The sequence below is a fragment of the Panthera uncia genome (assembly GCF_023721935.1).
Source record: "Panthera uncia isolate 11264 chromosome A1 unlocalized genomic scaffold, Puncia_PCG_1.0 HiC_scaffold_17, whole genome shotgun sequence".
Lineage (NCBI taxonomy): Eukaryota > Metazoa > Chordata > Mammalia > Carnivora > Felidae > Panthera > Panthera uncia.
Window position 1 is genome coordinate 53878615 of NW_026057577.1, and position 24071 is coordinate 53902685.

The following is a 24071-nucleotide window of genomic DNA, read 5'->3' on the forward strand; positions in this document are numbered from 1 at the left end:
AGTACAGTGCTTTCTTGAGTTCGGCGAATCATTCTAGTGACTTATGCCACCTGAGGGGGTCATGGGAACTTTCAAGTTTGCTGCCAGTCAGTCAGAATTACAGGTGGCCTGGGTACCCCGTATACAGCTGGTATTTGAAGTAAGGGCAACCTAGTTGGGGACCATCTCCTGACACTCGTGGAGTCTAATGCTGACTCTGGGTGGTTAGTATAGAATCGGATTGCAAAATATCCCTGCTGGGGTGGAAGGAGAACATTGACTTTGGCCCCAAGCTTCTCTATGGCCAGTGTCCAGAGCCAGGCTTTGTCATGGAGATTCACACTGAGTTCAACGGAAGCCTGTGAGGCCTTTCTATGACACAGAAGATCCAGCTCCAGCTTGGCCATTTTCCTTCCCTCCGAGCCTCGGCACCAGCAGCCTACCCATTAGTCTTTTGCTGCTGGAATATCCTGGAGAGCAGATAGTCCTCAGAGGTGGGACATGACAATGTAGATCAAGGACAAGTCCCTTTCTCCTTGTCCATGGCACCCCCAGAAGCTTCACTTGTGGGCCTGCAGAGAACTCCACCAACACCCCTGCCTCCCACTTTCCCGTCCCTCTCATGGTGGCACAGGGCAGGACAGTCAGCCCGTTGGCTAAGCCGATGTCCCATTTGGGATGTGAGATGCCAGTCACCCCTTCTTGTAGGTACTCCAGTCTTTACAAATAATTCTCTTGGGGCTGCTCCATTCCCCATTTTGGTTAAGGAAGGGAAATAATGCCCCTGTCAAACACTCTTACCCCCTCCCCCCCAATTTAGCTTTCCAGCAACTCTCTTCCAGTCTCTGTATACGGGCAGTGGAGGGGTTCTTGATGGGTCGTAGCAGGGCTTACTTTGCTAGCTATCAGTAAAACCTGTACGGAGGTGCCTGCCCACAGGAGGAGCTCTCACTAGAATGTAGGAGTCCTTAAAACCCCCTTTTTTTTTTCCTTCAGCTTTAGGCCTCAACCGTGATTCCTGGACGGAGTCCTCGTATGAATTAACAAACAAAAAACAGGTCAGATCCATCAACAAATACATTTTGAGAACCTATTATTTCATATAGATGATGAAATGAAAACAGAAAAAGAATCACAGAGTTAGTTGTCAGCAATCTTAGCAGGGAGGCTAAATATCTATAATAAGAGATGGGATTTGGAAATTGTGAAAAAGAGAGAGCGTTGGTCCTCATCGGGACTAGTAATTCTATGTTGGCAGCTCACCCAGTTCTGCTTCTCTGCTTCCTCCTTTGTAGCAGCACTAATTACAGGCAGGGGAAGGTGAACCCTGCCTAACTAAATTGGATTATTTTTATTGTTTCCTCAGGAACCACACCATGTGGGGAATGTTTGCTCAGGGAATATGCTGTATTTGCATTCATTTCATTCAATTGTCCACAAGAGTGATTGGATTTTATGTCCTGTAGCTTTAATACCTTGATATATGCTTGAAGTCCTTGATTTTAGATAGGATGTGAATTTCAAAACTCCTGAACTATCCCTTTGCACTGTCCTCCCATGTCCTCGTGTCTTGTCATTATTTTATTTAGCCGATCTTCCCTGTTGATCACCCACTCGGCTTTTCTTAAAAATACAAAAGCCTTAAGGCCATTTGTAAACACCTGCTGTTGGATTTGGGGACTCAGCCTTTCTGCTGGGTGGTCATTACTCTGAGAAGGACTTTAATGTGAGGAGGCTTCTCTTCCATCACAATACAGGTACTGGAAGGGAACAGGACAGACAGCCGTGCAAAGTCATGGCTGGGGGCACAGCCTTCACCTGGGCCCACATCCCCGTGCCACCACCTAGCAGCTCAATGACCTTGGGACGTTGCTTGCTCTTCCCCACCTTCCACTTTATGATTTAACTAATGGCTCTAAAAATACTACCTCCCTAACCAGGCTGTTGGGGGGATTAGATGAGATAACGCATGTGATTCCCTGGAGGCAGTGCCTGCTGCATAATGGCGCTTAATAAATATGACTACTCTGAATGAGGGGGTGGGGCAGAGAAGTAATGTTCTTGGTAAATGTGTACATAGTCACTACAAATTTTATAAGTGCTATGGCATTTTTGTGGACTGTGCTGTCTCCAAAAGGGATAGATGGCTTTTCATTAGGTTGGAGGGCCTTCTCCGTGAAGAAGGAAATTATCTCATCAGGGTTCATGTTCCGCGGTCGCAGTGCCTGCTGAGGTTGATTTAGCTCACTTACAAAGCCACCCACCACGCAGCAGTGTTCATCGCCCTCTGCATTAACTTATTAATCCTCGAGTTATTCCTCTACGGTTCAAGGGCATATTGGTTTTCCAGTGGAAGCACCAAGAGGCGAAATAACGTGCCCCAACTGGGACCGAAATGGGGCAGCTGAGTCAGCTCTGTTTCTCCTGTGGCCCACCCCCTCAGAGGCTCCTGTGGCACTGAAGACTTTTTCTCCCTAGAATTCATGTTTTAATTGTGGGCGGTCTATTTGCTAAGCGAGAAAGAAGCCGTGGGGGATAATAGAGGATAAACTCGACCAGTGTAAGCTTGGGCTTTTTAGTCCCTTGCCTGCCCTCACTGATATGTGACGACCGGGTACAAAGCATCCCATAACTTTCCAGCCCTCATTCCCACATCTATACAACGCAGGATCAGATCGGAACGATCTCAACGTTTCCTTCCAATGCAAACACTCCATGGCTAATGCTTTTGGAGAGAAGAGATGGCCCCTTCTGATGACCCTAAAATCTTATTAAATGAGAAGAGAATTTTCTTCCTTATAATTAAATAACATTATGCAAGTTTTGACCCATCAGCAAGTGACAGTAGAGTGCCATTCTGGGCACCTTTAGATCCTGAGGAAGTGCAAGGCAAGCAAGGAGAGAGTATCTCGACTGCATCAGGGTTGAGCAGCCCGTCATAGGTCCATCCTGACCCTCTTGTCTTTATCCAGATGCTGTGGGTGGTGCTGCTTCCTGCAGAGCTTCCTGGCAGCTGTTGCTCTTGGAACCTTATGTCTGATGGTTGCCAAAGACAGTGAGCTCACGACACGGCTGCCTGGCCTGGCGTTCAGCTTGAAGAGCTCTTTGCAGGAAAGGTCTCTCTGCATTCTCCTCTCAGGCAAATCTACAGCTGGCGAAGGTAGCCTCTAGCTGTAGTAGAATCACCCAACTGTTCTCCAAAAATGTCAGGGGCTCAGTTCCTCCCTCCTTAGCACAGATGCATACACCCTGACAATGGTTGTCTCTCAGAGCCACTTGTAATGTGCCATTGTTTCTCTCAAATACATCTATGAGGGAGAAGCCCCGGAAAGTGATTTGTCAGCTTGGGTCTCTTGTCCCAGATGCTGCTTTTCCGGTGTTCTGAGTTTCTGAGGGAGAAGTCTCTAGGTAATTCCAACAGAGATTTTACAGCCTGGTCTTTATCCCCCGTGGCCCCTCCAAAGGAAGATGCTGGCCTCTCGACAGCCAGCAATCCCGTGAGGCCAAATACTTGGCTCTTTGGACTGGAAATAACAGTTTCTGATGGGAAAAGGGAACGAGGATGGTAATAGTTGTAAGAATACTATTGTTTGAGCATCTTATGTGTCAGTCATGCCTATCATTGTCACCATCGTAGAGAGGAGCGAACTAGAGACGTGGAGAACTGCCTTTGTCGTGACCGCAAAGCTCTTAAGTGGCAAAACTGGAATTTAAATTAGGATGAGTCTAGCTCAAAAGCCAGGGGGTAAGGTACCTATGCTGGGGGCTGATGCTTACCGTGCAGACAACCTCTGCAGCCCAGAGAGACAATGCAGAATCCTGCTTTACAGATAGTTGCTGTCCTCATACCGGATATGTGGGTATGCCCTGCCACGTTTGTTCATACATACTTCCCTCCGGAAGTACTTCTCAAGCTCCTACTTGAGGTAGTTTGAAGTGTGGTAAACCCTGCCCAGTGCCGGAGAAGGAAAAGTCACCTGCCCATGAAGCTGCTGGTCTAACACCATAGAAAGGGCTCCTCCATTATCCAAAATGACCCCCACAACCAGCAGCAGAAAGAAAGCTGCAGGGTTAGGGCCAAGTGCCCTATAGAAGGATTAACCAGTGTTTCTTGTACCTACTCGGGTCCAGCCTCTGCTTTCTCAATTTAATATTTTTCCCTAGGCCTTCATATTTTTCTTCACATAACTTTTATTGAAATAAAAAAATATATATGCTAATGTACACGTATCCTAAGTATGCAACTTGAAGGCTTTTTGTTGTTGTCGTTAACAAACTGAACATTCTTGTCCTCGTCAGGATCCAGCCTGAGAAACGGAACTTTAGTAACACCCCGAAACCCCTGTTTGTTCCCTATTCGCGGAGACTTCTGTCACCATAAATCAGCCTTGGTTGTTTTGTACTTTTTGTGAGCACACTGTAGGTATATATAAGTAGACTAATATATATGCGCTCCTTTATGGTCAGTTTCTCCTACTCAGTGTCATGCGTGTGAGATTAACCCATGGTGTTGTATGAAGTTGGAGATCATTAGTTCTCATTACTATCAAGCATTTTATTGTGTGAATATAACAATGTCTTTACCTATTCTTCAAATCATGCACACTGGGTTTTCCATTTGGGGGCTATTATGGGTAGTTACGTGCCTTAATTTTTAAAAAGTATTTTGTAAAGTCTCACCCTAGGTGCCACGTAAGTGGGATTTTGGAATGTTCACCCTTGTCCTCAGTTCAGCTTCCTGGATGCTTGGGGTTAGCAGGGGAAGTCCGTGAGTACTGGGAAGCCTGCAGTGCCACCTTTATTTCAGACAGTGACTGCATCAGCAATCCTAGGTGGGAAGGAATGTGGGTCAGCTCATGCCCCGAAATGCTACCAAAAAATATCACGGGAGCCCAGTGTCTTCTATCGACCAAGAATTCTGCTGGTCTCCATCCCACAGGGAAGACCATGTTACAACGAAAAGTCTTTGAGTCAATTAGGAACATTATAATTAATGGTCCAGGTCGCTCAAATTTCATGACCCAGTGGGAAGATGGGGATCTTTGGATCTGTAGATTACATTTTGAGGCAAAACTCTGTGACCACAAATTCAGTGTTGTGCTCTGCAGTAAACATTTCAGGGAAGGCTTGGCTGTAGGCAACCTTGAATGGCCAGCGTTTTAAACGACATATTTTAAGGTATGGCATAGCTTGTAAGTCAGAGCTATGTGAATCAACCATGTTCTAAAGGTCATTTGTCTTGGGGAAATATCCAGTTACATACTTGATTGTGTTTGGAAGCACAGAATGAAAAAGAAACAACAACAGAGCCAGAGAATCTGGGGATAGAGTATGGGGGGCAGCTCTACAAAATAAGGCTCTGGGGTGCCCAATAACTCTTTGAATCGTGGACGCAACAATCTGAAACAGAAATACGTATTTTATTTTATTTTATTTTATTTTCCTTTTTATTATATGAAATTTATTGTCAAATTAGTTTCCATTAGAAATACGTATTTTAAATTACTGAAATTTCTTAGCTTTTCCTTAATTAACTTTTCCTTTCTTTCCTGGTCTCCACATGTTTTCACAAAAGTGATCATGGATAGAAGATTTCTAATGGCATTAAAAATCTGTTTTCTCAATATTAACTAACATATGATCATTTTAGAAAATTTGGAATGTATCAGCAATAAAATAGAAAAAAAAAAAACACCCATAATCCTATGATCCACAGTTAGCCTCTGTTAAAATTTTGATGGACTTGGTTTCACATCTATAACTGAATTTAGACTGGATAAAAGCAGTTTAAGTCTTCATTAAAATTTGCCTTTATATTTGCGAATATATGACACGTTATCTAATTAGACTTGAAAGTAGCATTTTTGTCTATCATGTGGATATGTCAAATTTATGTAACTTCTTCCCAATCCCATATGACGGGTGACAATATCACGTACATTTGTGCCCTCTGGGTTCTACTTTAACAGATTCTCCCCAAATTACAATTTAAAGATAGGAAAATCACTCCTGTTAGTATAGAATGTAGCTGTATACTTTCGTGCCTGTTTTCTCTGAGGGGGGTAGAATTGTCATCTGTGACCTTTTCATTAGCAAACGTGTCTGCTCACAATTGTGGTGAGAAGCCGTCTACTAGAGTTCTCAGTTAAAAAGCCTGTGAACTTGCTACCCAGAATCAAAATGTCAGCCATGAGCAGGGGTCAGAGTTGGGTATTCTGAGGGACCAGATGCAACACCTCGGTTATCCTGGCCACTCTCAAGCCTGAGCATCTCTCACAGGAGAGACCAAATGCCGCTGCATCCTGTGTGCAACTGACAGCGTGGCATAGAATGAAGGGGGTTAATGCATTACCTATAATCATACTATCATGTTATCTATCATTGGCGCTTCTCTCCCCAAGCCAACTGCTCTTTGTCCTGACATCCAAAAGGTCCACTCTGTTCCCACTGCCCACAGATCAAACATGTGAAATGGACACCTGGCTTTGAGCTAGTTCCAGGGAGTCACAGGCAGGTTAGTGACCCAGCAGCTGCCTCTGACAGAGGAAGGAAACTCACTTCTCAGGAAGGTGGAATGGGTCTCTAAGATGGAGAGGGGGCATGATGCAGCTCCAACCACCTCATTCTAACTCACTGCCCACAATACACTTGTTCAGAGGGTATAGGCAAGTCCCAGTGAGATCTGAATGACCCTGATGGATCTATCTATGGGGAAATAGGTTCTCCTTGCATAAACGGGTTAGAAAAAAGCTTAGGGCAGAAAGCTGCCACCACAGGCAAAAACAACTGAGGATACCTAGGGAGATATGTACCGTTACAAGTACCATCACGAGTAACTTGTTAAATCACCTGCAGGAAATTACCCTCTGCCTGGCGCCAGTGTACCTTGATCACAAACAAACTCTCCTTGCCCCCCCAGACCCTTTGCTTCCTACACACACACAAGGAAATGATTACTGTCTGATTGTTTCCTCCTCATTCGTGGGTGTAAGATCTTGTTTTTTTCACATTCACCACATGGGTAATATCTTGAAGAGCTCAATAAATGAAACCCCTAGTCAGGGCTCTTGTCTCCTCCTGGACATTAGCCTCTCTCCTATTCAATTCTGTATCTGTCCTCTTGCTGGACAAGGGAGAACTCCAGACTCATAGTCAGCAACATCTTTCCAGTGTTTTATAGGCTGTAGTCACTTCTGGGGAGAGCAGGAATTGGAAATCACTTATTCTACACACATACCTACACACACCTCGGGCTTTAACCTCAATCTGGCCATGATGCGTATCCTTGACATGTGGACAGAGAGAGTGCAATAGGAGTTGAACTATTTTTCCAGCAGAAGCTTGGGGTCTCTCAGGTGTCTGCATCCTTCTCCTGGTGTGGAGAGACAGATCACTTTGGTACCAAGCTACTTGTTCCCTCTCACTTCCTTTCCAGTGTCTCTGCTCAACCATGAGTGTTGGCCTCTTCTCGGCCTCCCCATAGGATTGCTAATGTTTGTGCAGGAATATTCCTGCCACCTGGAGTCATCTCTCTGCATTTTCTCTCTTTGTTTCATTTTGGTTCATAGCAGGGCGCCATAATTTTCTCCCTTTCTGTTAATAAAAATTAAGCAATCAATTTCCTTCCCCTCCATTACACTTAATTCCCTCTGTAACTCAATTATTATTGCAACTCTGGCAAGTGCATTGGGAGGCAGATGGCAGGAAAGACACGTTGCCAAAATAAAGGGCATTGTTTGCAGAGGAACACTGTTTACATAAAGGTGATGACACTCTCTTTCCAAGGATAGATTATTTTTTCTAAAATCAAATTTATATAACTCTATTAATGTAATAAGTTTATGCAAGTGCTGCCAAGGTTAACATAAGCACATGTAACAAACTAGCAACCACTGAAAATACTTGGTATGTATTCTTTTCCCTTTTCTGGGGCTACAGAACATTAGAATAAACCTATGACTTTTTATTCTGAGAACAAAAAATACAATGAATGCACTGCCTTTTTGGAGTGTTAAAGTATCTGAGTTGTAAAGGTGTTCTGGATTCTATGTATTGTATTTGTCACAGCGGAGAGCAAGACTGGCAAGCTGAAAGTGTGGTCCTTTGTAATGACGCTCGAGAAGATTTGTGGTGGCCAGGAATGTCCTAAGCATCCCAGCTCAAGTGCCAACTCCAGCTCATTGATTGATCGATTGCTGATGCCTGCCTTCTCTGGGGTGGGGGAAGAGAGGAGACCAGAGAATAGGCATCCTTTATCATATTCCTGACTGCTGGGCATGCCCAGAAAGAGGGGAAGCAAGGTCATTCTCAGGTAGTCCTGTCCTAAAGTGAGGCGCTGCTGGGTATTAGGTTTGGCTGTGAAATGGAGAGGCTGTTTTATATAAGCCAACTCTAAAACCAATCTTCTTATTTCATAATAACCCTACATTTATCACAATTTCTGCCCTGTAAAAACGCTTCCATTTCTCCCTGCTCCTACCTCCCTGGGTCACTGCCTCTAGCAGCTTGTTTCTTCCAGAAAACAGGGGAGTCCCTGAACTACAGATCTCAGACCCAAGACCTAGTAGTGTGGAGAGCTGCCACCACTTCTCCCTGTACTCACGAGAACCTGGACATCTCTGTCCCATTAATTCCCAGAGTGGCTATGAGCTTATCAGGACGCATGAGGCTGGAATGTTTGGCCAGGATTTTCCTTCTCCTAAAATAAATTGGATAAGAATTGCATAAGCGATTGATGGACAGACATGTAAAAAGAGTATATTTTCTTTGTTTCAGTACAGCAGGAAAACATATTTATTGTTGAAACCCCAGAAAACATAAGTAAGCATAATAAGGAAAATAAAATCACCTGTACTTTTGCTTCATGAAGCTAACAGTCATCAATCCTATATTGTATCTCAACAGTTTTTAATGTATAGAGACACTCTTGAAAACAGAAGCAGCCATATAATTCCATTGTAACCTATTTTTTTCCTTCCATAGTACATTGTTATTATACTCATTTTTAATAGCTACAAAGCCCTCTGTTACATGGATATACCATGATGTATTTTAGCCACTCTCCTATGGCTATACATTTAGAAGAAGAAGTGATCATACACACCACAACTGACTTTCCTGTTTGTATGACTTGACCTATATCTGTAATTGTTACCTTAAGACGTATGAGTAGAGGCAGAACTACTGAGTCTGAGGTTATTCGGAATTGTAAGGATTTTCTATTGCCAAACTAACTTCCTGAAGGGCTCTAGGATACTTTGTGAATTATAATTTTTCAGACCTGCAGAATGTGATTTTTATTTTCCGTCTGTGAAAAGGCACTCTGTGCGTATGTTTGGCATATGTCCCATTCAACTCTGTGGCCGGATGTTGTAGGCACCGGTGTTCCTTAAGAGCAGTCATAATTAGTACTCCTTTTAGTGCACCAATTTTTCAAGCTCACCAGTGATTTTGAAAAGTATTTCTCATTTATGTAACTATTAATACACTTAGCATTACAAATCAGTGGCCCTAGGCTTGCAATGGGATTCAGATGGCTGTTCGCCTCGATTCATTTTCATAATTTATTTGAAGAATTTTACTCAATATTCATAAAACCAAATGTTCAAATAGTTTATTTGCCAGACCCTTATGGCCCTGTCATTGTATGCGAGGCCCTTGTGTCTGAGGCGGGACTGGCGGCCGCGCCCCAGCTCTGAGAGGCACAATACAGGTAACGTTCCTTTGGCTCCACTCCCAAAACCACAGCACACAGATGGTGGAGAACAAAAGGCCTGCGGGGCCCGCCATGTTTCAGCTGTCCCTCTAGCTTTCTCCCCAACCCTCCCGGGTCTCCTCCTTCCCCGCTCTCAACTCCCCTCCAGAGAGAGACTCTACCACTCTCATGGACAAAGGGCCATGCTCAAAACACCCCAAGTGTTGGTCCAATATGGTAAAGCTGAAAGGGGAGAGATTTATTGTCACTCAGTCCTCTCATTAGACTTTGTCCTCACCCTCCTCTTTGAATGTCAGAGAAATAAAGTCCATCTAGGTGCCAACAAATCCTTCTGATAGAACGGTTGCCATAGCAACTTTAGAGAGACAATTAAACAGCAAACCATTCAGTCAGAAGGTGTTGGCTCGGAAACTGCTCTGCGTGGCGCACCACCTTCCTTTGAAACTAGATTGTTCTCTGTGACCCAGCATCTATTTTGCGTTACTGTGTTTAAGGCACAATCCTTTGTTAAGGTATTTGATTTACGATGGAATTAAGACTCCCACAGTGGGGAAGAAGGGGTGGGGTGGAGAATAGCTGAAAGACTGGAAAAATAGGACAAATATAGGAGGAAGATTTTTTAAAAGGGAGAAGGAAATGGGGGGGGGGAGGGAAGCTTAAATAGAAGCAATTCATTCAAAACCAGGTGCAGAAGAATAATGTCAATTCTGTGCTCCGTGAGATGGTAAAACAAAATCAGCTCTATCTAATGTATGGGCCGGTTTAAAACAAACCTCATGTTATTATTAATATAATCCCTGCTTTGTAAGCCATGACATTTAACCGGGTAATTAAATAATAATTGATTAAGTCTGCAAGGCATAAAACCAGGCAGAAAGGCACACTCCCTGAGGTGATTTTTATCAAATATTGACTTACTCTTCAATATTAATGATGGGAATTTAATGTTATATTTTATATTTACATACTAACCTTGTTTGAAAGACCCTTTGTAATTTATAGGTTCTCAAGTTACACATGTGACTTGAATTAAAGCCCGAAGAAAAAATCCAGGGGATAGGGAATGTGCAAATGTGGGGCGTGGGTGGGGGCACCAATCTCTCCCACAATTAGTCCTGCATCTCCTGGGGGTCTCTCACCCACCGTGGTCTTCATAACTGTGTCATAAATACTCAGAATGTTCTTATTCTACAAAGACACATACTCCATGCTGGGCAGAAACGGAACTCCCTTTTTAAGCAACCTCCTTTGCTTTTGCTGCCTTTGTGGGAGGGCCAGAGAGAATATGGTGACCCAACCCCACTGGTGCGGTGGTAAATGGTTAACCATCAGCTCCCCAGAAAAAAATGCATGTGTGTGCGTACCTAGGTAAATTTATTCTGCACCTTACTGACAAAAAGGATAGGTAGAGCATGATTTACGAAGAATGATAAATGTAAAACATCCTTTTTTTTCTAAATCCCATGAGGCCAATTTATTCTCACAGAATGCTTTTTGTTATTCTGCTGAACTTTTGTATCTGTAGTCAAGCTATGGTTGCAACCAATTTTCAATTGCTTGCAATGAACGAATAATAGTTCCTACACGAATGTGGACAGAGACCTTCCTTTCCGTGGGGTATGAGGAAAGTGAAAGGAGAAAGACACACTGAACTTCGCTTTGGTCAGTGATGTGGGAGCCTTCTTGGCTGAATTGTGGTTGCAACCAATTTTCAATTGCTTGCAATGAACGAATAATTGTTCCTACACGAATGTGGACAGAGACCTTCCTTTCCGTGGGGTATGAGGAAAGCGAAAGGAGAAAGACACACCGAACTTCGCTTTGGTCCTTCCTGGCTGAATTGTGGCTTGCCAGCCCTGGAGGAATATCCCCTCCATGTGTGCTACTCGCCACGTAAGGGCTACAGATACAACCCACTTTTCCACTGTATTTGCACGATTAACATTTTTCGGCACGTTTTTCATCTCATCACAATGAACGAAACGGTATGTTAAGGTCTGATCCGCCGATTTGCACTTTTCCCTCTGAGCCTGGAGGCTTTGGAGCTACAACACGCCATGCCTAAACATGAGAGTTCAGAAGAGACGGGCACTGGCGCTCTGCCGGTAGTATTTCCACCGTGCGGATACAAAAGCGTGAAATCACCTCAAGAACATAGATGACAGTCAGACATGGTGAAACAACTAGGAAACGATGACTGTTATGAGAACAAACTGAGGGTTGATGGGGGGGAGGGGAGGGCGGGTGATGGGTATTGAAGAGGGCATCTTTGGGGACGAGCCCTGGGTGTTGTATGGAAACCAATGTGACAATAAATTTCATATATTTAAAAAAAAAAGGAAACGATGACTTTTGAGTGGGTATATTTTCTTTGCTTTTAATATAACTCATTACTTAGTCATCTGTTTTTAGTAACGCCTCCGTTGAATGACTGTCTCACAATTTCTGATGATTCTGCGGTTGGCCTCTGGGAGCCGGTGTTCCCGGACCACTCCCCTCTGCACTCGTCTCTACCTGCAGCTCGTATGGTGCGTCCTGCCCAAAGCGAGCATACCATCAACATCCTCTGCCACTGCTGATCCTCTGGTGTCTTCCACCCACCAGGAGGCACAGAAACCCCTTCCGGCGATTGAGCTCTGCACCTTGTACCTGGAATGCCCAGCCAGTCCCTGGGGTGGGGCTCGGGGTAGCCTCTTGGCTGCGCCATGCGGCAGGTGCCTGGCTCTGTTCTGAACCTCCACAGCCTGCAAATACGCCTCCATGCAGCAAGCACCCCAATCCCCCCAGGCCTGCCCTGCCCCACCTCTCCTGCCCGATTCAAGAAGCTGATCTATGCTCGCTGGGCTACTTCGTACTGGTGTCGTAGGCCGTGTTCTCTCAAGAATTCAGGAATTGGGAACAATTATTTTCTTTCTCCTTGGCTCTCAATGGTCATCCTCTACAAGGAGAAACGGAATGGAGTTTTGCATTCTCCGGGTTCCCTTCCAAGGCGTCCTCTACCTTGCCTGGGCCACCCGTTGTCACAGTGTCCCCTCAACCCCGTTTTCAATTTGGGATACGCTGCTTAACCACTCCCAGATGACATGAGAGACCTTTGACTCTCTTTAACATAACTAGCTCAGCTTTTTAGCAGGTATATAATTCAGTGATAAATCCAAACTCCTTGCGTTTGTGTGTGTTATAGGAGAAGAAAATGGCAGAAGACGTGTATTCCCATATGAGGAAAAACTCTCTTGATTACAAATAATAACTGGCTTAAGCAAGAAAACAAAAGGGATGTATCGGTTCATATTTAAGATTATCCAAAAGTGAAGCTGGCATCCGATCAAGCTGGATCCAAGACTTCAAATGAAAATGCTGTTAGTGATTTCTCTCTCTTTCTGTTTCTCCTTTTCCATCTCTTCCTTCTGTATGTTGGCCTCGTTCTTTCCTCCTGTAGATTAGCTTTCCTATAGCGCCAAGAAAGGTGCCTAAATGCCAGCTCTAGGCTGGCTGGGTCTCACTCTGCAACTACAGTGGAAAAAGAGCGTCTACCTTTCTGTGCGCAGAAATCAGAGAACTTGCCTTGGTACTGCAGTGGTTATGCACCCTGGCAGACCAATGGTGTGTGATCTGATGCATTTGGCTTCTATCTAGCAGGGGAGGAAGGAAGCCATAGCAGAAGCTGTCAGTACCCCATCTTTATCTGCTTGGCCTTCACTCTTTCGGTGCTCGCCTGCCACACATCCAAGGTTTCACCTGGGCTTTATGCAAGGCGGACCAGAAGTTCCTGGGATTTGCCCTTAGGTTGTGTAACGACTTCAGTTCTCTTGCCTTTTGTGTGTGCTAACTCTGAATCTCAGGCTCTATCTATGCTGCTCCCCCCCGAGTTCCCCAGCAAGTATGAGCTTTATTTGGGCAGTGTATGCTAGCTTAAAGACACAGCGTTTAATGGATTCCTTCCCTCTCCTGTCTCAGGTTCTTATGCTCTCACCATTGTCTGCTGGTATTGTCTGACCAAATAAACTACATGAACCTGAATTCTTGTATCAGGGTCTTGTTCTAGGTATTTCAAACTGAGACCGAAAGAACCCATGATCAGCCCCTCCAGTTCCACGTGGAATGTGAGAGACACTTTTACCAAGGAAAGAAGGTGCCGGCAGATCAAAGCAAACAGAGACCTACAATATTTCCAACCATTCTTTCGGTGCTCCTGGTACCAAGGACCTGCTCCTTCCCTCCCAGAGTCAGGTGACGGGATGTCACTTCTAAGACGCCTGCAATCACTTTCGCCCTTCTGTTCTAGCCTCCCAGGTTCCTAAAAGGATGGCTCCCAGGAAGCTGGTCTCCACTCTCTGCCTCTCTCTCACAACAATACTGAAGCCGAAACGGGCTGGGCTGCTCACCCAGAGGCACAGGCACCCTCTTACTCTTCCAGTTCAGTTTCTTCTCGTTCCATTTCAGACAAGTAAGCTCTTGACTTCTAAGATTTTCCAAAGGGTGTTTTTAGGTCATATGTAAGTATACACAGGATAAATTCATATAAAATTGCTATTTAGGAAGTTAGTTTTTTATATTGCTTTTTCCTTCATTCTGCTCCACGTCTCTCTCTCTCTTTGAGACGTGAAACTCTTGGGAGAGTCAACAGACAGACTTGATGGTACCCCAGTAACAATGGACACATAACGTATTTGCCCCTCTGTGATCTATGGAGATCTTGGGTTCTTCTTAGGATTTCTGCTTACTCTTTCCAGAAGTTCAAAATAATTCATAGATATTTTTAACATTGATTTTTTTTTTCTCGAAATTCCTTCCAGATATCTCGGCATTTCTCAGAGAAAGCAAAGTCCAAAGCAATCATGAAGCTAGCCAAAGCTGTGGCTTAACTTTGGGTAGGTTCCCCCATTTTTAAGCCCCTGGCCTTTGAAACCACGTGATTTCTCACACTGGTTAGAAAATTTTTTTGGAAAGTTGCTCTACATATGCAAAGTTCAGAGAAACCTTTGGGTCCCATGTGGGTCACAGCACTGTTCACCTCTCTTAGAGGTCAGTCAAATTATGTTGAGCTGCAACTACAAAGTGCCAGGGGTGTGTGACTATCAGAGGGTGTGATCCTTCTAGCTATATGCAAGTGGATGACAAGAGAGCAGCAGGTACTCTCTGTGCCTCTAGTAATACAGTAACTTCTCTATCAGCTCCGTTAATCTGTTGTTATTGTGGTAACTTGTATTTTGTGTTTGTGAGTGTATCAATTTACAATTCAAAAAATCTTAGGGGTGCCTGGGGGCTTGGGTAAGTATCAGACTCTTGGTTTCGGCTCAGGTCATGATCTCACGGTTTGTGAGTTCGAGTCCCACGTCGGTGAGCTCCAGCCCCGCTTCGGGTGAGCCCTGCTTCTCTCTTCTCTCTCCTTCTCTGCTCCTTGTGGGATTCTCTCTCTGTCCCTCTCTCTCTGCCCTTTGCTCACTTATGCCCTCCCTCTCTCTCAAAATAAATAAATAAATAAATTAATTAATTAATTAATAAAATATAGAAAATATTAAATACTAGAAATTTAAATTTTAAAACAATTACAATCATATTTTTGGAAACTATTTTCCAAATATTTTGTCTTTCTGTGCCTTGGAAAGGGGATGATGAGTGCATTTTACTTGCTGGTTTTTTTTTGATGTCTTGATGATTTAGGGTTATGATAAACGCCCATCATTCCATCATCATCTTCATCATGTAAGCTGTAAGACAATGATGTTCTCAAGAACTTTCAAAGTATGCAGAATTTTGGATGCCGCTCAAACGGTTCTTGACTAGTGTGCTTTACGAGGACCCCACCTTCTGCGCCCCCCTCTTCTTTTTCTCCTTTTTTCTACTGTTCCCTAACAGACTGTCCCTAAAAACCAATGCTTTGCATTGCTCTCATTAATCAACTCCGCAAATATTTGCAAGCACCTAATCTATGACGACTAGTATTCTAGTACTGGGACTTTGGCAGTGAATAAAACAGACCCCATCTTTCCCTCCTGGAGCTTGTCTTCTGGCAGGTGTTGCCTGTCTTGTCTAGTTTTCTCTCTCTTGCTTGCCTTCTTCCCATCTTCCAAACCAATGAAACTTAAAACTAAGTAGGAATATGTTTACAACATCAGTAAATAAGCTCTGAACAGAGATGTAAAGGTCCACTCCATGATTCACCTCACACAGTTCAGTGCATGTACTATGTCAAAAGAATTTTTAGGTAGTGAAAACCCTTACTTCTGGTTTCTCAGCAGTGAGCCAGATGGTTTGGCTTATGAGACAATAGCCTCTGGATAAGTGCCATTTTATTTGATTCAGATAACTATACTTTCTCAAAGAACCATTTCCCTCTCTTGCCCATTGGAAAAGGATAGTGATACATGATATCAAGAGTCTTATGAACTTTTGCTTAACATTCAAAAGAACTCGTAGGATGCACTGTGGCTGGCTCTCCTGGTGCATTCTGAGTTGGTTTGGTACTGAGCATTGATTCTAAATTTTTTTTTTAATGTTTATTTATTTTTGAGAGAGAGATAGAGCTTGAGCAGGGGAGGGGCCGAGAGAGAGGGAGACACAGAATCTGAAGCAGGCTCCAGGCTCTGAGCTGTCAACACAGAGCTGACATGGGGCTCGAACTCACGAACCGTGAGATCATGACCCGAGCCGAAGTCGGACGCCCAACCGACTGAGCCACTCAGGGGCCCCTGAGCATTGGCTCTAAACTGGAATATCCACACACTAACAAACCAAAAGCCAGCTTCCAGCTCTACCCCAACTCTCCTCGCACTGCAGCTTAGAGAAGAAAATCAGACCCCAAGACAAAACCTCACTCTTTAGCTTGTCCCACTTTAAGAAACAGCCTGGCAGCTGCCACCTGGTCAGTGCCTTCAGATTTGGCACGTGGAACAGGGCAGCCTGCCAACCTGCCACCTGAAGGCTGTCTTTCTTTGCTGACTTGCTCCCTATCATTCCCCCTCCCCCACGTGTGTTTGGTTTTCCCATGTGTTCGAGTTTGGCCAAATGGAAAACAAAAAATAGTCTTCACTTAATCCAAGTGATCATGCTATGTGCATGGGAGAGAGAAAACCTGAATCTTTTTCTGGCTGCTTTGCTGACTGCCATAAATTGTCTTCCAACAGAGAGAGAGAGAGAGAGTGGAGCCAGGATTTCCACAGAAGGATTCCAACCAGGAAACTCTGGATGTGCTTATTTTTCAGAGAACTACTCACTGGTTTTCAGGCCCCCTAGCCAACTCCACCCATGGAAGGAACTTGACTGATGTTGTTTTGAAGGAGATACTATTGACTTCAGAGAGGAGCTCAAATGCAACCTAGGGACTCAGAAGAGAGCAGAACTTCTCAAAAGTCAAAAGTAAAGAAGCTCACACACTCTCAGTGACAAAGGCAAAACATAACAGCTTCTTGAAAATATTTCTGAAACTAGATACGACATTCTATTTCTCTTAACCATTTACCTGTAAATAATTACAAATGATCAATCCACTCTTCCAGAAAGTGTGCAGTTTAGTCTGACAATCTGCGAATTGGAGGTTCTAATTATGGCAAAGGAAGGGGAAAAGAAGGCCATCAGGGTTCCTATTTTCTTCCCCCAGCACCTAACTTGCTGAGAGGCATGCCCTGCTTCAGTCAGGACGGATGCAAAGAACCCCGGGCTGGCTTCTGAATTTATCGGCCTTCTCAGTAGTACAAGATATGAGACTTTTTATGAGGGCTTGCGAAGAGAAAGGATCTACAGTTTCTCTTCAAAGGAATCGCCAGTAAACTTGAAGGTTCAAGTTCAAAGTTTTAATTTAAACATTTTCCCATTCTTAACCTCCTATCTCTCTTGTTTGTAGCTTTTGGGTACACGTTATAGGGAAATACTGCAGAAGGGTGATAAAGAATGTTCTGTCTCTAGGAGCACTTAGGTGGCTCAGTCGGTTAAGGGGCCAACTCTTGATCTCAACTTAGGTCATGATCTCATGCTTCATGGGATGGAGCCCCGCTTCAGACTCTGAGCTAACAGCACCGAGCCTGCTTGGGATTCCCTCTCTCCCTCTCTCTTCCTCCCCTCCCACCTGTGTGTACGTCTCTCTCCTCTCAAAATATGTAAGTAAATATTTAAAAAAGAAAAAGAATTTTCTCTGACAAGAGGATATGCTGCAAGAGAGTGATAACACTTGAATTAAAAGCCCAGTTCTCAGAGCCTTTTTCTTGTGTCCACTTAGACAGAGGGAAGAGGTGTTTGTGAAGGAGAAAGGCATGACCTGGGGACTTTCTCTGCCTAGGGCTGGAAAAGAGAGGTGCCAAAACTGGTTCTGGTTGACTAGGCAGGTGATGGGAGTAGTCATAGAGATGGGATCTGGTGAGCATTGGATATGCAGATCCAGGGCCCCTGGGGACAACTAGCAAAGGGGGACATAGGAGAAAGGCCATGGTTAAAGACTGATTCCACAGGGTCCATTCAGAACTACAAGGTTGAGTTCCATGTTCCTAGCATGTGTTTGCTAAAGGCTTTGCATCACTGTGAAGCCAGCCTCCCCATAGACTTGTTTTGGCAACTTTGAAAAAATCATATATATATACATGCAGGCTTAATTCTAAATTCTTTATTCTGTTCTTTTAATCTGTTAGTCTATCCTTAAGCCAGTATCAGAATATCTTGATTATTGTAGACTTAAAGTAAATCTAGAAATCAGACAGTGAAGGTCTTTTTAATTTTTTAATTAAAAAAATTTTTGAAATTTACATCCAAGTTAGTTAGCATATAGTACAACAATGATTTTAGGGGTAGATTCCTTAATGCCCCTTACCCATTTAGCCCATGCCCCCTCCTACAACCCCTCCAGTAACCCCCTGTTTGTTCTCCATATTTAAGACACAGAACAGATGAACAAAAGGGAAGGGAAGCAAAAATAATTTAAAAACAGGGAAGGGGACAAAACATAAGTGAAGGGCTTTTGATTTTGCTTTTCTTCTTTAAGATTTCTTTGTCTATTAAAAAAAAAGATATCTTTCTTTGGCTATTCTAGATCTTTTGCACTTCCATATAGATTTTTAAAAGACGTTTCCATTTTTATAAAAAGTCTTGTAGGCTTTTGATTTGAGCTGCACTGAATCTATAGAATACTATGAGGACAGTTCTCAAATTATTGAGTCCTCTGGTTCCTGAAAACTTTAAGCTTCTCCACTTATTTAGGCCTTCTTTAATTTCTGTAGCAATATTTTATAGTTTTCAATATAAAGATATGGTGTGTCTTTTGCTAAATTTTTATGTATTTGATTTTTGATGCTATTAAATGGAACTTCAATTTTATTTTGTTTGTTACTATTATGTTGAAATATAATTGATTCTTGCATTTCAGTATTATTTTCTGCAATCTACTAAATTCAGTTATTAGTTCTAGTCAGTATTTAATAGATAACTCGGGATTTTCTGCGTATACAATGATGTTGTCTGCCGAGAAAAGGAGTTTTACATTTTCCTTTCTGATCTATGTACCTTATATTTCTTTTTCAGTGGCTAGGATCTCTCCACAATTTTGAATAGAAATCATGAAGATAGACATTTTTGCTTCGGTTTGAATTTTGAAGGAATCGTTCGTTGTGATTTTTAAGTATGATGTTAACTCTAGATTTTTTTGGTAGATGATTTACCAAAAACTTTCTTCTGTTGTTAGTTTGCTAAGAGGTTTGATTATGGATGTCAAATTTTGTTAAATGCTTATTAAACAAAAGCCCAAAGCATGCTGAATTTATCCTGAGAGAATGCAGTGCTACCCACTAATTCAGTTTTTGTCCAATTTCACAAAATCTCCACGAAAGCAAACTCTCCTTCTTGCCACGAGGCAGCACAGACTGAGCAAGTCTTTCTTTCTGCCTCCTATCCTTCTTTTACCCTATACTTTTCCAGGGAAGGCTGTGGAAAGCGAGCATCCACAAGTGACAGGGTTCCTGCCTCTATTAGCAGTTCTCCAGAGTGAGATCTCAACATCTTCATTAATCCACATTTAGAGCTCAAAATTTTATTTATTGCATATGGAGCTCACCAAGTTGAAAAATGGAACATAGATAAAGCATAAATGAAGCAAGAAGGGAGTAAGAAAAGCTGGTCATCCATGGCTGCCCCTTCTCATTCTTGCTGTCAATATTGTAAACTCTCCTTGGCTTCATCACCCACATCCTGCTTCCCCACATACCCGACAACATTCACATTTACTCCATTTTTGCCATCTGTTCAGAAATGTAAAATCTGAATGCTTTAAATAGATTAGGAAGACTCTAAGATGCTTAATAAAAAGGCTTAGCTATCTAACAGATGAATAGGACACCTTGAGAGAAAACTGTGCCTGGCACAGTATTGCCGTTGTGTTCCTCATCATCATGACTTTGCACCTGCCCATCTGCTCAAGCAGTGCTTCTGACAGTTGGCAATGCACTTGGGTGCAATTTGAAAGAGCCACAACTTCCAAGCAGCTTTCTTGCTTTTGGAACATCATGGTACCTTTTTGATTATTCTCATCTATTCCTATGGCTTAAATGCCATTGTATTCCTTTCCCCACCTTGCCAAATGGTCACTTTTATCAATCTCCACTTACAAATGACATATGAATAGATTTTATGATGCATAAAAATGAGAAGACACTTCAAGCCCTACAAAGGGTCAGGGTTAAGACAATTGAGAAGAAAACTGTGCAAACCATTGGACCACGGCTTGAGAAGAGGGTGGCATAGTTAACAGCAGTTCTTAGTGGGCCTGTGTGGGTTTATTATACCACCTCCATCACATTATTATTGAACAATAAAAAGAATGAAATCTTGGGACACCTGGGTGGCTCAGTTAGTTGAGCGTCTGACTTCAGCTCAGGTCATGATGTCACAGTTTGTGGGGTTGAGCCCCATGTTGGGCTCTGCGCTGACAACTCACAGCCTGGAGCCTGCTTCAGATTCTGTGTTTCTCTCTCTCTCTCTCTCTCTCTCTCTCTCTCTCTGTCTCTCTGCCTCTCCCTCCTCATGCTCACTCTCTCTCTCTCAAAAATAAATAAACATTCAAAACAAACAAAAGAAATGAAATCTTGCCATTTGCAACAACGTGGATCAAGCTAGAGAGTGTAACGCTAAGCAAAACCAGTCAGTCAGAGGAAGACAAATGCCATGATTGCACTCATGTGGAATTTAAGAAATAAACGAGCAAAGGAAAAGAAAAAAGAGAGAGAGAGAGACAAGCCAAGAATCAGACTCTTAACCATAGAGAACAAACTGATAGTTACTGGAGGGGAGGTGAGTGGGGGGCTGGGGGGTATAGAGGGTGAGGATAAATGGGTACACTTATCATGATGAGAATAAAATAATAAGAAAAATACAACCTCCATCACTGGTGGCTTTGTGACCACAAGTCACATTAAATTAAAAGGAGCAGGACTGGCCACATAATTTGCAAGGCTCAATGCAAAATGAAAATGCAGGCTCCCTTGTTCAAAAAACAGGAAAAATTACCACTAAAGATACTAAAATACAACATTTTTTCCTTTCTTCTGTGGTTCTGAGCATAGGATACATCCTGGGTGACTATAGGCTCTTACAGATATCCATGAGCCCCTTTCTATGACCTGGTACCTGCACGTGGCCCACTGGATGCCTGGATGCCCTTCCTGTAAGCTGTCACCTGGAGGTATGGAAATTAGACCAGGAATCTCTCCTTCTCATGGACCTACTATCCAACCCATGGCAGACAGGTGATCCCTAAAAAGAATTGCAAACTCTTCTAAGAGACTCAGTTAGTAATTAGATCAGGGTGGGCAAGAAACTCTCCCTAACAGAGTCACCTGATGAATGTTCACGGGGCTGCCAACCAGGGTGGCATGCCCCTTTCCAAGGCATCATGAGGCACTTGCACTTGAGCCTACTCTTTATGCCAGGGGTGGAGGTCTCAGCGGTTGTGATACGGGGATAGAGAGGCTGGGCAGTGTCCTGGGCACTAGGGAGCAGAGGAGAGGGTGGCTTAGAACCAATCAATGGGGAGACAGGGAGATGGTAGGCAGCAGGAAAATGTTTGAGTTGAGTCTATAAGGTCCTGGTGTGTGTTCCTTTATCTCATTGGACTTCACTTACAAAATGAAAATTCAAAGATAAAATTATTAAAAACTCAGCAATCATTAAACCCTCAGAACTCTTCTGATTATGGGACTCTGTACAACTGCACTTAGTGACATGCCCATGAAGCCAGCCCTTGGCATAAGGTCTGAGGCAGAGTCAGGAGCCAATAAATAGTACTACCATTATTAATAGTAATATTATTAAGTAGGTGGTCTATATGGAATAGAATATACATTGCACATTTCAGGCATGCATATAGTTATGGATGTTGGTGTCTAGGAAAGCAATGAGAAAAAGAAGCCTCAGTCCTAGAAGGATTGGGGGACTCTGCTTCCCAGAGGGTGGTTGATTACTCCCAACACTGAGTGAATGGCTTCACACTGACCCAGCAACCAGTCAGTGAGGTCCCGCAATTTTTTAGTATGGTTTGGAAATGCCAGAGAAGTAACATAAACTTGAGGTAGAGAAAAATGAGTTTTCCAAAGTTGGCTGTTCATTTCAGTTCAATCTCTGCTCACTCTTGAAAAATAGTGATAAGATAAAGGTCTAGTAAATCAAGAGATTGAGCAAAGCCTTTTTTTTGTGTCCTCCTGTTAGTATCTGCAGCTTTATTTGGCATCCTGGGCAAAGTAGCTTTCAACTACTGCGCTATAGAACAAACATATGCTTTGCTAACAACCACCTTGGCAGTAAGTGTCAATCAAACTTTTGCCATAGGCGAAGTCAGCCCAGGTGAAGGGCTAGCCATGCACCATCAAAGGACTCTGAGGGCTGACCTTGAAGGAGTCAGGCTTTCCATAACCCTGTGTAAGTGAGTTATGCTTTCACGTGCATTGTCTAAGCAGCAGAACCCATTTGAAAGTAGATCCCTCCTGTCTGTGCATACAGATGCATATCCATTGTATGCCAGGCAGGTGTAAGAGGAGCTATCAGAGAAGAAAGTGTGTGAAACACAAAGAATCTTCCTTTGACAATACATAGGAAAGGGTATCACATGGGAGAGAATGCTGGTTGTTTCCTACCCAATAATTCATTTAAAAATAATTTTCTGGCCTGTAAGCTCCCTCTTTTGAGACAGTTAACATTTCCACGGCTAAATTCAACTAAAATTCTCTCTTATGCCTAAAAAATCTGGTCTGCCAAACAGTGAGTGTAAAAAGATACACAAGACATTGGGCAATATTGGTGCAGGCTGGCTGGGTCTGAGGACCCAGAGAGGGTCCCAGAGGACCAGCCAAGAGGGTTCTTGGCTTCATGTAGGATAGACCTCAAACACAAGCTGAGAGGAAGTGAGATCAGAGTTTACTAAAGACATAGAATGCAGACACAGAGTGAGAGACTCAGAAAGGAAAAGAGAGTGACTCTTGTCTTTGCTTGGGGTCTGGGGTTTTTACTGGGGATTGTGGTTTTCCACAATCCTCTCTGTAAGTGACTTCTGCCCTGGAGTCAGGGGTCTTGATGAGTCAAGTGTCTTGGAAAATATTCATGATGACCTTTACCCACTTGCCCCTTATCGATGTTATAATGTTATTGATTGTGCTGGAAGACTCCAAAGAAATCATTAACTTCTTGACCTTTACAAGGAGGACAGACATTCTCTCTTCTATAAGATGTGTGTCAGGTCCTAGCAAGAATAGAAGCAGGAAAAGGAGTGAACGCCATTTTGAAAAGGAGTGAACACCCTTTTTCATAGGGCCCCTTTAGTTTTTGTGTCTCAGTATTCTGAAGTAAACAGTAGCTAACCATCCTAACTGTAATGGAACACTGCCAGTTATGTGCTAGGTACTGTTCTCCATCCTTTATATTAATTCACAACCTTACAACCAGATGACGAGAGTTAAGGGTGACTTGCTTACGGTAATAGGAGAGCAAAGATATGAGCCCTCCATTCCATCTTTAGAGCCCACACTCTTAACTACTAGACCCAAGTTCAACTTTGATGATAGTAAGGAGATTGCACTTGAAGGCTAGCCTAACATATTTTCTAAGTACAACTGCTATGACATAGGAATTATGCTTTGCTGGTCCTTTTACAGTAGAGTTTGTTGCCTTATAACTAATACATTAATGACGTGGCAGTTGCTTGCTATAAATTTAAGAAAATAACAAAAAACCACTATATACAAATGGAGTTTCGAAAAGCTTAAGCCAGGCCATAGAAATGTTTCCAGTAGCGATGGCACCAGAAAGCACCTCCTCTCGTCCCAGGAGCGCCATTAGATGATGCTGTACTGGAGCCACAGGGTTTGGGGCCAGCCAGATCGTTCTAATTGCTTTATTAAGAATAGATTGT